Source organism: Melopsittacus undulatus, chromosome 1, assembly GCF_012275295.1.
Source record: "Melopsittacus undulatus isolate bMelUnd1 chromosome 1, bMelUnd1.mat.Z, whole genome shotgun sequence".
NCBI classification, from domain to species: domain Eukaryota; kingdom Metazoa; phylum Chordata; class Aves; order Psittaciformes; family Psittaculidae; genus Melopsittacus; species Melopsittacus undulatus.
Genome location: NC_047527.1, coordinates 138,473,014 through 138,487,188, shown reverse-complemented (window position 1 = coordinate 138,487,188; position 14,175 = coordinate 138,473,014). Strand labels below are relative to the sequence as shown.

Below are 14,175 nucleotides of genomic sequence, written 5' to 3'. Positions count from 1 at the left end.
ATATAGTTTGCTTCAGTAACTGTTGTTCTACAGTTCCAAGTATTAATTAAGAGTATCAAGATGAGGGCTTCCTCCAGTGCCTATATTCTCTTGGCATGAACTCAGGCATGGTAAGGACTTAAGTGGGGCTTAAGCTGGTTACTGTGACTTCTGTGATGTGGAGCAACAAAGAACAGTTGGTCATTAAACAATCAATTTCTTTAAAGGATGTCTTTACCATTGCTAATTAAAATACCTGTAATTATTAAATCATGTCATTAGTTAAGATAATCCTCCAGATTATTTTCTGTTTACTGGGTTGCTAGGGGTACCTAATACATCAATATGTGTAGAAGTGTTCAATGAGACTGCCAGATTTTTTGAAAGATAAATAGTTTTACATGCTTCAGAAGTAGACTCCAATTGGCTAAGGAATTGGCCAAAGACTGAAAATGTGACCTCATTCTTGGCAAGTGATAAAGATATATTTTTGTTAACAGACACTATGTAAAAAGCGCACTACACTACTTCTAAGCAAAAATCTGTGTCTAAGAACAATGAAAAGTCTTTCAGTTAAGAATAATTTTTGAAAGAAATGCTATTCACTGTCCTGTCCTGTATATGAGTCTGCTAATATATATAACTGATATAATATAGTTGTTCTTTCATATCATTTTTTCATTTAAATTCTTAAAATCAATTAATACATATGTCACAAGCATACTTTTAAATCAATACAATTATTTAACAGATAAATGCAATTATTGCCTATTAATTCTTCCATCAAATCCATGTTTGTGTAATAGACATACTGTAATTGTCTTCTTGAGTCCAATCACATACTTCAACTTTCAGCAATTATGTTTTAACTTAATTCCAATGACTGATTAAAACCATGTGTATTCAGGTTTGGATAGATGTGCATACTACAGGATTGTTAAACCTGCAGAAAATATGTTTTTAATAATCCATTACTATTTAATTAGCATGCAATAACTGTCTTATTAAATCTAAATTAAAACCTTATTTGAGGCATGTAATTGAAAGTGCCACTGGGTAAAATCTAATCTGTCGGGGATGAATTTACATGGAATAACAATGCCAGATTTTTTGGTTTTGCACTTTTCAGGGTCTTCCCAAACATTCTCTTAGTCATCAGAGTGGAATCTTGCAACAATCAGGGTTCTGAAAAGTGCAGCACTTGAAATGCTTTTTGGGTCAGAGTTGTCATCTTGTGAGAGTTCATCTCGATTTGAAAGATGATTCTCTGGGTGGAAGATGAGGAATTCTTAAACCTTTACCAGATGCCAAAATGTGCGTAGGGAGCCAGTGAATGTTTCCCACTAGCCAGGAAAGAAGGAGAGCTGATTTGCAACGTGCAGCACATGGTTAGGTGTCCCTCAGTGCCTCAGCATATGCTGACAAACATGAAAGGAAAAGGGAGTTTTGTGACTCTATCTCTTTATAATAGAAAAGTTATTATCACATGTTGCTGTGTACAAGTGGTCACACAACACAGCCAGTGAGAGAAAATTACAGTAAAATGAGGCTATTTACAGAAATTGTGACACTGTCACTGTTCTGGGGTAAAAGCGATGCAGAATCCATCCAGAAACATGAATTCATAAATGCTACTGGTGGATGTGCTTCAGCAAGACAGCTGAAGGAGTCTGTGTAAATTATCAAACTAAATCAGTTGTAAAATTCTAAACATCCTTGGTTTGAGATTAATAGCTACTCGGATCCCTGTAAAGATGTGTTTAATTAACTGGCTAGCAAATTTATAGCAAAAATCTCCTCTCAGATCTGCTTTGCAGAGTCCACGTCTGCTATTCTCCTTTCTCATCATAACTCCATCTATCCTTGACATTAAGTGGGAAAACTGCAAACAGTAAGCAAAAAATGTAAGAGCTGTGATTTAGCAGGTGAATCTGTCCTGGGTTCAGCAGTAGCAGTAGCAGTAGCAGTAATTTTTCTCAGTCTTAGTAACTGGTGCAGTGCTGTGTTTTTAACTTTCAGCCTGGGAACAGCGCTGATAACACCGATGTTTTTAGTTACCGCTCAGTAATGTTTACTCTGACCAAGGACTTTCTGAGTCTCATGCTCTGCCAGGGAGGAGGGGAAGCCGGGAGGAAGCAGAGACAGAACACCTGACCCAAACTAGCCAAAGAGTTATTCCATGCCACAGCATGTCATGCCCAGTATATAAACTGGGAGCAGTTACCCAGAAGGGCAACACCAGTGTTCAGGCCAGGCTGGGTATCGATCAGTGGGTGGTAAGAAGTTGTATTCTCTTCCCTTGTTATTTCCCTTGTCATTATTATTGTTGGTGGTATCAGTAGTAGTTTGCATTATACTTTAGTTACTGGACTGTTCTTATCTCAACCCGTGGGAGTTACATTCTTTCGATTCTCCTCCCCATCCCTCTGGGAGCAGAGGGAGGTAGAAGGGGGGGAGTGAGCGAGCTGCTGCGTAGTTCTGAGTTACTGGCTGGGCTTAAACCACAACAGAATCACAGCAGATAATTTTCTCGGGATATTTCATATTGGCACTTACCCATTGTCAGTCTCAGTCTGCTGTGGGTGCTAGTCTCCAAGGACATCAAGGTCTCATTTGGGAGCTATTATTTTTATCTTGATATGGGCAATGTTTACATGATCCTGAGACACTTCAGCTGATTGGGATTTGACTGCAAAGAATAGGGTGGATTCCAGATGTTGATGGGGCTAAGGATGTAAGAATGTAGTTAGGAAGGGAGAAAAAGATTACCATGGATGGAGAGCAGGGAGGAGAGGCAAAATATTTTGATGATTCCCTAGCCAGTGTTGGCCAGCAATGCCTAAAATGTTGACAGACCACAGTTCCTGAGCTGTGGTGGACATTTCTGTCCCCGAACTACTCACAGGACAGAAATTCATTTAACTTATCTGTTTTTATTAACAAGCTGGGGAGGATGAAGGTTTAAGTCCTTCAAAGAAGGATGTAAACCAAGGGAACTTTCAAAAGGGAAGGCAGTAACTTGGTAACAGTCTTAGCTGTGGGGGGAAATGTGGCCTTTGAAGGAGGACAGGAATTTGCTAAGACATGCTACAGTGCAACAAGGCAAGGTGAACACACAAAGGCATCAAGGTTCACTTGAGGGGGGCAAAGAAAATTATGTATCAGTGATGGGAACAACCCCTAAGACTACCCAAGTAAAATTAAATAGTTCCTTTTGCTTTTAATATGTTTATAATTAGGTCACACATGAATAGCTGTCATGGTGAATGCACTATGAGTGTAAATTGTGATCTATTTATTTGAACTTCAGCTCTAAGTGTTACTGGACATCTCTGCAAAACTGGAGTGCTCTTACTCTGGAGCAGTGACAAGTATCATGATTATTGTGAATAGTCCTGTTTTCCTGTGATTCACTCTCACCAGCTCTGTTGTGTGGTTGCTTATGCAGGGCAGCATGTGATAGAAACTCTTTTATTATAAAGAGATACAGCAAAGACCATGAGCAGTGCAATTCAGTAAGAACACCTAAGCCGTGCAGTAGTAACCACCCAAGTACATGAGATATAGACAACACAAATGATTATGCCCCATGGAGTTGTTCAGAATCAACACTGAGGTGCTGACAGGCAGCAAGGGAACTAAGGTTGAGAACTGCTGAGCAGAGGAAATAGGATGCAAAATTATTTAATTGCTCATCTTCTTCATTTAAAATTGGTGGAGTGTCAGGTCTGGCTATGGAAACTATCTGGGGTTTGTTTATATAGCCCGATTTGAGACACCTGTCTAAATCAGGAGTCAAAGCTCCTAATAGAGTTAATGGAGCACTTAATTTAAGAGCTAATTACAGCCTGGGGTTAGGTTCTCTGAATAGCTCTTTGGTGGCACCACAGGACTGGGGGCAGCTGAGACTTCCCAACCAGGTGACTGATGCAAGTCATATGAGTAAGCACTCACACCCCAAGAGTCACAAAGTTCAACAGTAGGACATTAAAATCTATCTCCTGTCTTCTCTTGGTGCATGCTTGCGTCTGGTATCTTTCCCTCTCTTGCTAATATTTTTAAGCAAAAGAAGCTTCAGTGAGATCACTGAGGACAAGGATAGTAACATGGTTATCAAAGGAATTATTACATGCTGTTCATTATATTGTTTTTCAATGCTGGTCTGTAAAATCAGGATTACTAAGAAAAAAAAAGGCTCTTGCAGATTGCAAGAAGTAGAAGTATTTGGCTTTCATTTCTAATCAAGCAGGCTAAATATTCATGTTTATGTGCCTAAATGAAACTTTTGTATGCAGTCTTCTACCCCATCTGCATGAATAGTGGCATTGTAACAGGATGAGGTCACTGCAGAAGGGAAAGTGAGGTAAGAACACAGCTGAATCTACAGCTTCTCTGCTACATGGTGCACCAGTTTGTGCTTAAAAGAATACGGTGCTTTTGCCCAGGCCAGAGCCACTGTGGGCACTGCCTGCAGAGCTGAATGCCTCTCACAGGGCGCTAGATGCATTCCTGGCTCTACTGTATGGTCTGATGCACAGTATACAGTTTCCTCTGCTTTTACAAACTGCTCTTCAGAGACCGCTTTACACATTTAATAAAAGTGAAAATCCATATGGTTTATTTTAAAGCCTTCATTAAAAAAAAACCCAAACAGTTATCAGGCCTCATTCTGCTCTGACTTATTTGGCATAGATCCTGAGCAGCCCCTTTGTAACACTGATGTTCAGGATTTATGCCAGCATCGGGGAGCAGCATTTGGCCCATCAAAGGGCTTTTTCCCCGTCATTTGTTTGAAAAGAAGTGACTCAACTTCATAAAGACTGATGTCTTCCTGTTGGCATCATCCCTGTACCTAGTGGGAACTCTTACAAATGTACAGTATGGCAGATCCTGGTGGGCACATTGGAGAGTTCGGCAGTGGAAGGGTGACATAGCAAAGGGGTGTTTGAAGGAGTGCGAGATTTGCTAAATCCGCACATCAGTTCATATTTTACCTATTCCTTGTATTAACTTTAAAGGCCATATAAACAGGCTGCCAAGGGTACACTGGCAAATCGCCTCTCCTCACCCACCATCATTATTAGAGCTCTGAGAACTTGGAAAAACCTGACTAGTGAGCAAGCCCTTCTCGCCCTTTTTCCACAAGGCTCTCCAAGCTCACAAACCTGGGTAGACTTGGAGCAGCTGCTATTTCAAACAAGACTATCCATGCCAGCCTCACCACCCAGTGTGGGAGCCAAAGGGACTCTGTTTTCATCCCACGCTGCCTCTAGCTGCTTTGGCTTTCCAGTGTTCCATGAGTTCTCAATGAGTTTGTCCCAAATAGAAATATCTTCTTGCTCATCTTCGCCTTTTCCACGTCATGTAGCAGTGAACCCACCACTCCCCTTGACCCACACTGATAGGAGTAGCCTCTTCCTATCTTAGCTATCAAACTCTTCTGCTGAGGCAGCCACTGATAACCTTGAGGTCAGACAGTATGCCATCTGATGTTTCTAGAAGCAGGACAATCAGTGCTATGTTCTGCTGCAGAAAGCTTCTGATCAAGCCAGCACCAGAATTTATTGACACATAGGGCTTTTTTTTCCTTTTATTTTTTTCCTCACAAAACAGGCAGTGGATTGAGCCACAGGTGTTATCAAAGTAAAGTTGTGATGATTTTAGAATGACTTTGTGGCTCATTCTGTGCCCTCGTCCTTGCCCAGCACAGAAATACTAGGTAGGAGCTGGTAAGGCAGATGGAGAAGTTTGGAGAGCCTTTTCTCTCTTTTACCTAGCAAATCCAAGACGTTCATCCTGGGTTGCCAGACAGGATAGTGTGTGTGTGTGTGTGTGTGTGTGCCATGTAGAAATAGGAACTCAGAGGCTCTTTTATCCCTGCTCTGTGCTTTCCCCAAACACCATTAATTTCTGTTTTTCTGTCCCCACAACATCTGACTTACTTCAAGTGCTGGAGCCACAAATGGCAGGCTGAGAGCTGCTGCTGTCCTGGTATGTACATACTAACATCTGCACTTCTCAGCCTCTCTGCCCCAGCTGGGAGTTTGGGATTGTGGCAGCATGAGGAGAGAGGGAGCGAGAGATATGAGACTGGGTGATAGAGTGATAGTGGGATGAGAAATTACATAGAAGTAGGGGAATAAATAAAGCAGAAATGAGAAAAAAAAAAGAACAAAAAACCCCCAGAAATGTATAAAGACCCTGCAAAAGGAAAAGGGTGACTGGAAAGCTGTGGGTAAAAATCAAGTATCCAGATAGTGCTTCAGATAGCCACATTCAGTATCTGGAAGCTGGACCTGCAGTACAAGTTGTCTTTACTGGGAGAACACAGTAAATGTGACACAAAAGGGTAAATGTTTGTGCTTCTTTCCAATTCTGTGCTTTAATGTAACTTGCATCTGACTCTGTTCTAGGAGAGGAAATGTTATGGGACAGAAGCAAGAGGAAGCTTGCAGGGCTGCCGGAAGGAGCGGGCACTCTGCTTCCCCTCCCTCTCCTTCCTCCTCCTCCTGCCCTTGGCCACCTGTCAGCATCCCCTCACCTCCCCCATCATCCTCACTCCCGCCAAAACCTCCCTTTGTCCTAATGTGCATTTTAAAGCATGGTCTTGTTCTACTCTAATTATATTTTCTGGTGGCCGTTGCTTCTTTCCCAAAAGTCTGTGTCCTGGTTTTGTCTGACTTTGGAAAGGCTGAGTCGGAAAGTGGAGGGGGAGGCATTTCGGCTCTTGCAGCCCAAGCATAAATGAGCCTTTTGCTTCCAGGTCAGTAGTTCAAATCCAGCCCACAGAAGTCGAGCTGGAAAGTGATAGCTGCTTTGGAGCCAGCGTGTAAAGCTTTAGTTGGTGGTCTCATTCGGACAGGTGTCTGAATTGCTGCTGGCTCTAATTGGCATCTTAGCTGGCAGCTTTAGAAGCGGGGCCAAAGACTGCATGGGCACCAAGCCCATGATACCCTCGCCTGGGTGGTCCTCCTAAGTTGTCGTTAAAACAAGCTGGCAAGGTGTCCAGGGAGGACTCAGACTGCTGTTGTCTGTCTTGTACCCGCTTTGTAAATAAACAGGGATATTCAGCTTTGAGAGCTGCTCCTGCAGCTTTGATTTCACTTTGAAAAATGTTCTTTTTCTCCTCTTTGCACTGATTTTATTTTTTTTTTACCCTTGAAATAACTAAACTTTGAAGAAACTAATGGGTTAGGAATCTAGAACTAAATTTAGAAAGAGGTGGTTCACGGAGATGCCCCAAGTTGGGAGGAATGGTGGAAATGGATAAACTGGTGTTACGGGGAACAACCTCTGACCAGGACAATTTAAATTATTTTGTCTACCAAACTGATCCAGCTAAACTACCTCAGTGTGATTACTTGCACTAGTATAGGATCAATGAATGTAATTTCTAGCAGGATATGTCTTCGTCTGTGATGTTCCTGCACCATCTATCTGTTTCTGCTTGCATTATAGCAGCTTCCAAAAAATGAAGCTCTGTAGAATTATTAAATGCATCTTTGGAAGCCTCGAGGAATCTTATTTTTAGTATGTGTACTTGCATCCTTTGTCTTCCCCATTTTTATTTGCTTTTGTATTTATGTAGACTTCTCAAATCCCTGTAAATCGGGTGCATGAGGCTGTGTTATGTTGCTCTGTAATGAGAGCAGGCATGCAGTGCAGAATTGTGTACTGGAGGTCCTCCAAGCTCACTGATCATGCAGTAGGAGAGGGTATTAGGCTGTTGCTGAGGAATACAGTGTCATTTAGTGGTGCCTGGTTGCTGCATAACCCTCCTGTCCCTCTTCTGACCAACACCCTGCATGGTCAACAGCTCAGATAGTTGCTGCAAGTGGGATTCCAGAGTGTGAAGGATACAGCAGTGCCCAGATGAAATTCCCTGGCCTAAATGAAATTCCCTGAGACTTCGGTGCCCCCAGGCAGTGCAGCAGGGTATAAGGCTGAAAGGTTTGTAGCACATGAGAGCTGCCCAGTCTCTGTTCTCACAGAGAGAACAGTGGGGTAAGTCCCCGGGCCCTGATGCACAGGTCTCTGTTCCCTAGCCCACCTGAAGGCAATCAGGATGAGCTGTGAATGAATCCTCGTGAGCTCATAGTACCCTGCTCAACTTAGGAGTGCTTGAAGAACTTTCACAGTGTTCTGCCCATGTGCCATGCAGCTCAGAGCTCTGCTAGGGACATGGTGGAGCAGCCTATCATCTGGGAAGAGCTGTGTATGAGCATTACAGTAATGGAGAGCACTCGGAAATATTGCATCTTCTGCTGCTCTCACAAATCATACGCAGTTTTATATTCCCAAGGCAAATGGAAATTGTCACTGGTTGACTTCAGTGTGCTGTCATCCACTCCAGGTGCAGTTCTGACCCATAATCTTTAAAACAGCAAAAACAAACTCAGAAAATGTTCCCCACTTTTGCTCTGCTTTTCTGAAGCTGTTCATCCAGATTCTGCCTGGGCCTCACCGGTTACAGTTATTGCTTTTGGATTTATTTAACCCTTACTGTAGTGCTGTCATTGCAGGATACTGTAAAATTAGCTTTTTGCTTTAGACCAAGAAAAGGTTATTGTTGGTATTTGTACGTTTTCATCTGTAGATGCCCAGTGCCTGCTTTAAAAAAACAAAAACATCAGCCCCAACCATATGCTAAATTCCTAGCTGTGTAGTAAAGATTGATTACATGTGTTTATGTGTAATTTAAAAATGGCTCGTTCAGGAAGTGTATGGTCTCTTAAAGGCAAGTTTAAGAACCTTCAATTTTACATACGTTTATTTATATTAGGGAAAAGGGCCTGGAGTACTAAGAAAACCCCATGATATATAGGGTTCAGCCTGAGAATTCTCAGAACAGTTTTATATATTTTTATTCTATCAATATGCTCTTTCACAGCTGTTAATTAGTTTTGTTAGTTGACTTACAGAAAAGCACATATAAAATGAGGACTAAGTAATTCCATAGCACTAATAGTATTAATGAAAAGCACGAAGTCTGGAGGCAATTGTAAAAACACTAGTTCAACCAAAAAGTAATTCTCATTTGAATTAGCATGATTAATTACATAGCTTTTCCTTGTCACAGCACACTGAAATCGACGCAGTCAGGATGGTTTAAAGGTTTCAGTGTATAATTCTAGTAGATGTTAAAAAATGGTACATAGTCACTCTGTACATATGCATATAATAAAGCTATAAGAAAACAAGAAACACAGTAAACTTCAATTCTACCATTAACTGATTTTTTAAACTTAAAAGACTGATTCATTTAATTGCACAGGAAAGTAAATATGACTGTAAATCAGTGTTGGTTACTCCTATGTCATGCAGAGGGGTATTGGATACCACTTTGCACTACGTGCCTAATTGGTTTACATGCTGTACGCATTCATGTGGCTTGAGCTATTTTGCCTGGAGGGGTGAAAGAGGAATCACCCTGTTTGTTTCTTTTCCATACTAACTGCAGTATTTGCTTACTAAATATGTTGACTCTATAGACGTCATGCAGTTTACTCTTGCTGAATGTGTGTTGAAGCAGTACTTGCCCATGCATACGGAAGATGGCAGCGGGTGTCATTGCTCCCTGCCTGTGCATGTGCAGCCCTGGAGCATGAATTGTTCTCTCCAATAGCTCACGTCCTTGCAGTGTTCCTGACATGCCCAGGTTCCCGTAGGCCTGTGGTATGCCATGGGTGTTTATTATGTGGAAAAAAAGGAAATCCTGCCAATGCACATCACTAGTGCAAGTTTGTCAAATGACATCAGCAGCAGAGGAGAGTTTAGTTCCTAACCACATGCAAATAGGTCCCAGACTGTTGCTTATGCCATGATGTCAGCTCTGATTCCTCATCCATTATTTGATGGGCTTCAATGTGTAAATGCCAGATATGTTCCCCCTCCCTTTTCCTATCCTTCCACACAGAACTTCTGGGTTTGTTTTGATTTTATTTGTGGAAAATGTGTTTGAACAACAAACATACTTCCTCAGGAGAAGTTTATTCCAAGAATGATTTCCTATGCAAGCTTCCTTTGTCTTTGTTATCATTTGCATTATGGTGAGCCATTAATTGCTAAACCAGTTCAAATATTTTCCCAAGGGATTCAACTAAATATGGGTAATAATTCCAACATTCTTTGTCATGAATTGACATTAACTTTGTTAATAAAAGCTACTGTATCATTTTGGCCACGTGAAGCATTAAAGCATGTCAGCCTGCAGGTATGCTACGGAGCAGCAGCAAATCAGGTCATGTCGTGCAGGCTAATGTCAGGTTAGATTTTACGGCACATATGTCTGCTTAAAACAGCACAGACCTCTAGACAGTGTAATTTGGGGTAGTGGGACGTGGAACTTGTCACTGACGAGTCTAAGGGTCAAAGCCAGCTGAGCTATGAAAGGCCTCTTGTCACTTAGCATTAGCTGTCTCATTCAATCTGGACTAAACTTCTCCTATAAGCTGTAATCACTTTCAGGGGGTAGTTCATCCTTAAGACCTGGGATGGTTTGCTTCGTGCAGAAATAATCTAGATATGTATTTTAGACTACTGAGCCTAATTTTATATTAGTTCTGACCTCTGTGAGCAGCAGATATTACTCCCTAACTGGTGTTCACTGCCATTTAAAAATCATTTCATTCTAGTTTCCTTTTTTACTGGTATCTTTCCCAGAGGCACAAGGAGGGCATTGGTACTTTCTAAGCATGGGCTGCATCCCATGCTTGCCTCTCTGTGAGCGTCTGCTCTATGAGGACACTTTATTAGTTGCTCTTTCAGTGAAGAGACTGAGACTGGGACTTGGGAATTGTTCATGACTTTTGGATTTAGCCCAGCTCAGGTTTTTTCAGAGGAGACCTTAGACAAGGTGCGAAATTGGGAAACTTATGCAGCTGTTGCCAGCAGTTTAATTTGGTTTTCAACCAGAGGTCTCTGGTTTTCTTAACTTCACACAGTTTTGCAAACATCTGTTCAAACTGTTCCCTTATAAGGCATTCTGTAAATAATATTTCCAACACAAGGGAGCTTAAGTCTATTTGCAAAGCTACTGAATAAATATACAATACGAGCACAGAAATCAAATTCCAGGGGCTGATGTCTTTCTAACAATGTTTAGTTCAAGTAACAGAGGTATTACAGGCAAGTGAGAGATCCCCCCTGAATCACGCAGATGTAATTAATTAATGTCTACATTGCCAAAAAAAGGAAAGTATTTTGACAACAGTTATTTGGAACAATCATGAATTGTTCTTCCTTACAGCCCCAAAAGGCAAAAGCAAGAATGTAACTACAATACATCCCCCTATTTTCCCCTATTTTTTCTCTCTGATCAAGTTGTAGAGCTCACATATTGAGTAACTGGGAGAGAAGCCAAAAACATTCCCTTTATGAGTTTAAACTATGCATGAGGTGTGTTTTTTCCTTTTGTTTCATGGAAACATCTCTGTTGTTGGCAAAAGGTTTAAGTTAGGAAAGTTGGCCTAAAATACTGCATTGCCAAGGTTTCAAGACCAGGCCTAGATGGTCCATAAAATTATTTCCTCTTAAGCAACAGTTCTGCCTTATGAAAAACAGAGGCCATTGTCATACCTTGCTTTTTCCTGATTGCTGACTGTCCCTTCGGGGGATGCACAGATGGTGGGAGGTTTGGGAGCCCCATGTCTGCCCTTTCCCCTCACTGGAGCTCTAGGACAAATGTAAGGTTAGTGCTGGGTGCTCGCTTTGTGAGCAGTGGTGAGGTGGTGTGGAGGTAGAAAGGGGAATTCCTGTCCTCGGGACCACGCTGGTGTTTTGGGGGTTACTTAGTCTTGAAGCAGTGGGTGTCTCCTGTACCTGCTGCTGTGCAGTTGTGATTGGGCCTGTGCAAAGGCAGTGTGCTGAAAGAGTCAACAGGGGCAATCTGACTTGGTCCTTCCCTTCAAATCTGCTCAGGCAGGAGCACTTGTACCTCAGGTCCCCCCAGGGAAGGAGATTTGAGGGAAAATCAAACAAGGGAGGCGAAAGTCTGCAAGTAATGGGGCATCAACTGAGTGGGACTTGGCCCCTGGCTCCAGTTGGCAGGTCCTTGAAATCATATTCTGAGAACTGACTGCAAGCCCTGGCTGAAGCATCGCTAGCCTGATAGACAGTAGTTGCCCTGACTCACAGCCAGCTCACAGGCAGGCAGCACCCACCTCGCTACCTCTGTGTAGCTCAATGGAGGTGCAGGTTAATGCAGTCATGGCAAAGCTGCTCAGGTTTAGCTGTCCTTTATCACAGCAGTCGGTGCTGTACAGTTCAAATCCATTCTGGAGGCTGGTTCTCAGCTCTGCAATCCCAGATTTCTTTTGTAATTGACAGCAAAGCCCTGTTTACATACCCAACCCCTCTTCCTTTTCCCCAGACTTCTTTGCAAATTGGTAAGTGGTTGCCAGAGCTGAATAAACCTCTGCAGATTATTGGCTTGACTAAGTCAACCTAAACAATCTGTGTGATTGAGTAAAGAAGGCTTGTTTATATAAGAGCCAGAGTGGTAAATGGGGAGTTTGGATGTTTATTTCACAAACTTTGTATGGTATAGATATAGATAGCCAGAGGCTAATCCAGGAGAATGCAGTTAAACCAGGAAGGGAATTCAATTTAAGAATTACTCTTGTGTCTGTTTTGAAACTACCTGGAAGAGCTTGTTGGGCACTTTAATTGAAAGCAACCTTCTCATGGGTATTTATCCTGATCTTGACAGATTACTCAGTGGCACATGAGATATAGGTTGAGGTTGCTGAGTGCATCTGTGAGACAGCTGTGTCTTGTATTCGAACTTCTCAAGGTAGATAGAAGTTGATTACACCCTTGCTTGAATACATAGAAACAAAATTGGTCTCACCCTGGTTTTACATACTTGTAGCCTTGCTGCAGTTCTTTGGGATTTGTTCTACTGTACCAAAAATTCAGATCATATCTGTGATGTGAACTGAGACAAAAATATTACTGCTTGCTTCATTTTGAGGGACAGGAGAGGCTGATGCTTATCAGCCTCAATGCAGACAGAAACCCAGTGATGTTGTTCCTCTCTCTCTGAAAGAAATGCAAAAAAACCATGTCTGTTACAATCTTCTTATAAAAAGAGATGTTTCATTTTTCTTTTGATTTGTTGGCTTCAGGAGAAATTTGGTACTTACAAGACTAGGGAAAATTATTCAGGCTAGACAACAATGCAGAAGGTCTGTACAAACGTGTGCTTGTGAACACAGGCAAATTATAACTGACCAAAATAGCTGCCAAATCCTTCTCCTTAGTCCTCCCTCTGCTGTATAGCTGGGCACACCTGACTTGCTGCATCCCATGTGCAGATGTCCCAGGCATGATGGGATGAAAGAAATGTCAGAAATGAGGTGGGATTAATCACTGTCTGGAAGAGCCCATCCCTTGCATATGCTATAAAGTGTGCTTAGGTGACAAGGTTAGACAAATTTTCTAGTTGTGGAAATGAAGTAAGATAAGTGCTATTTTCATGGGGCTGCTGCTGAATAAAATTGGTCAAAGTGGTACATTTTACATCTGTGCAACCTATTTGATAATATGGAAGATGTCTATGCAGGTGATGATTCTTGCTGGAGTCTTCCTTTAGGGGTATAGTGTGATCGCACATTCATTTTCACTGGTCTAGGTGTTTCATCTGTCTCCTGAGTTTAGAGAGAGTGAATGCTGTGCATAAATATTAAAATTTGTACCTGTTTTTTTTTTTTTGGTTTATGTATGCACATGCATGCAGGAGAATGTATATCCTGAAGAGTCACTGTCACTGTTAAGAGTCTCAGCAGTAATTCTGTTATCACTTCTCAGCACCTCAGAAAGCCTGTGTTAAAAAAAATATGGTAAATACATATTTAGAGTAATTTGTTTCATGTGTTATTTCACTTAGTCCATTCCCATGAAGGTTGGAAGCAAAACTGGAGCTGATGTCAGTGGGAACAAAGTCAAGTTTATTATGTGGAGTTCAGACCCAGATTGCACTTCCTGTTAATGAGAAGAAGTTCAAAGCAGTAGATTATAAAGTCTTTACCTACCATATTACTCACTATTTTCTCTGATGCTCTTGTCATTTAATAAAAAAAACTTTCATACTTTACCTAGAGTAATTGGAGACTGGAGATCTATAATGTTCCTGCTATTTCCACATTTCGGTTGTCACCTAGGAATTTATATCTATACTTAGGATAATGAGATTTA

General features: G+C 41.6%; 1 protein-coding gene across 1 annotated transcript in view; it reads left to right on the top strand.

Annotated features, from left to right (window-relative positions):
• The window catches only part of CREB5 (cAMP responsive element binding protein 5), a 209,781-nt gene that overhangs the window by 161,971 nt on the left and 33,635 nt on the right, over positions 1–14,175 (top strand). The window lies entirely within an intron of this gene.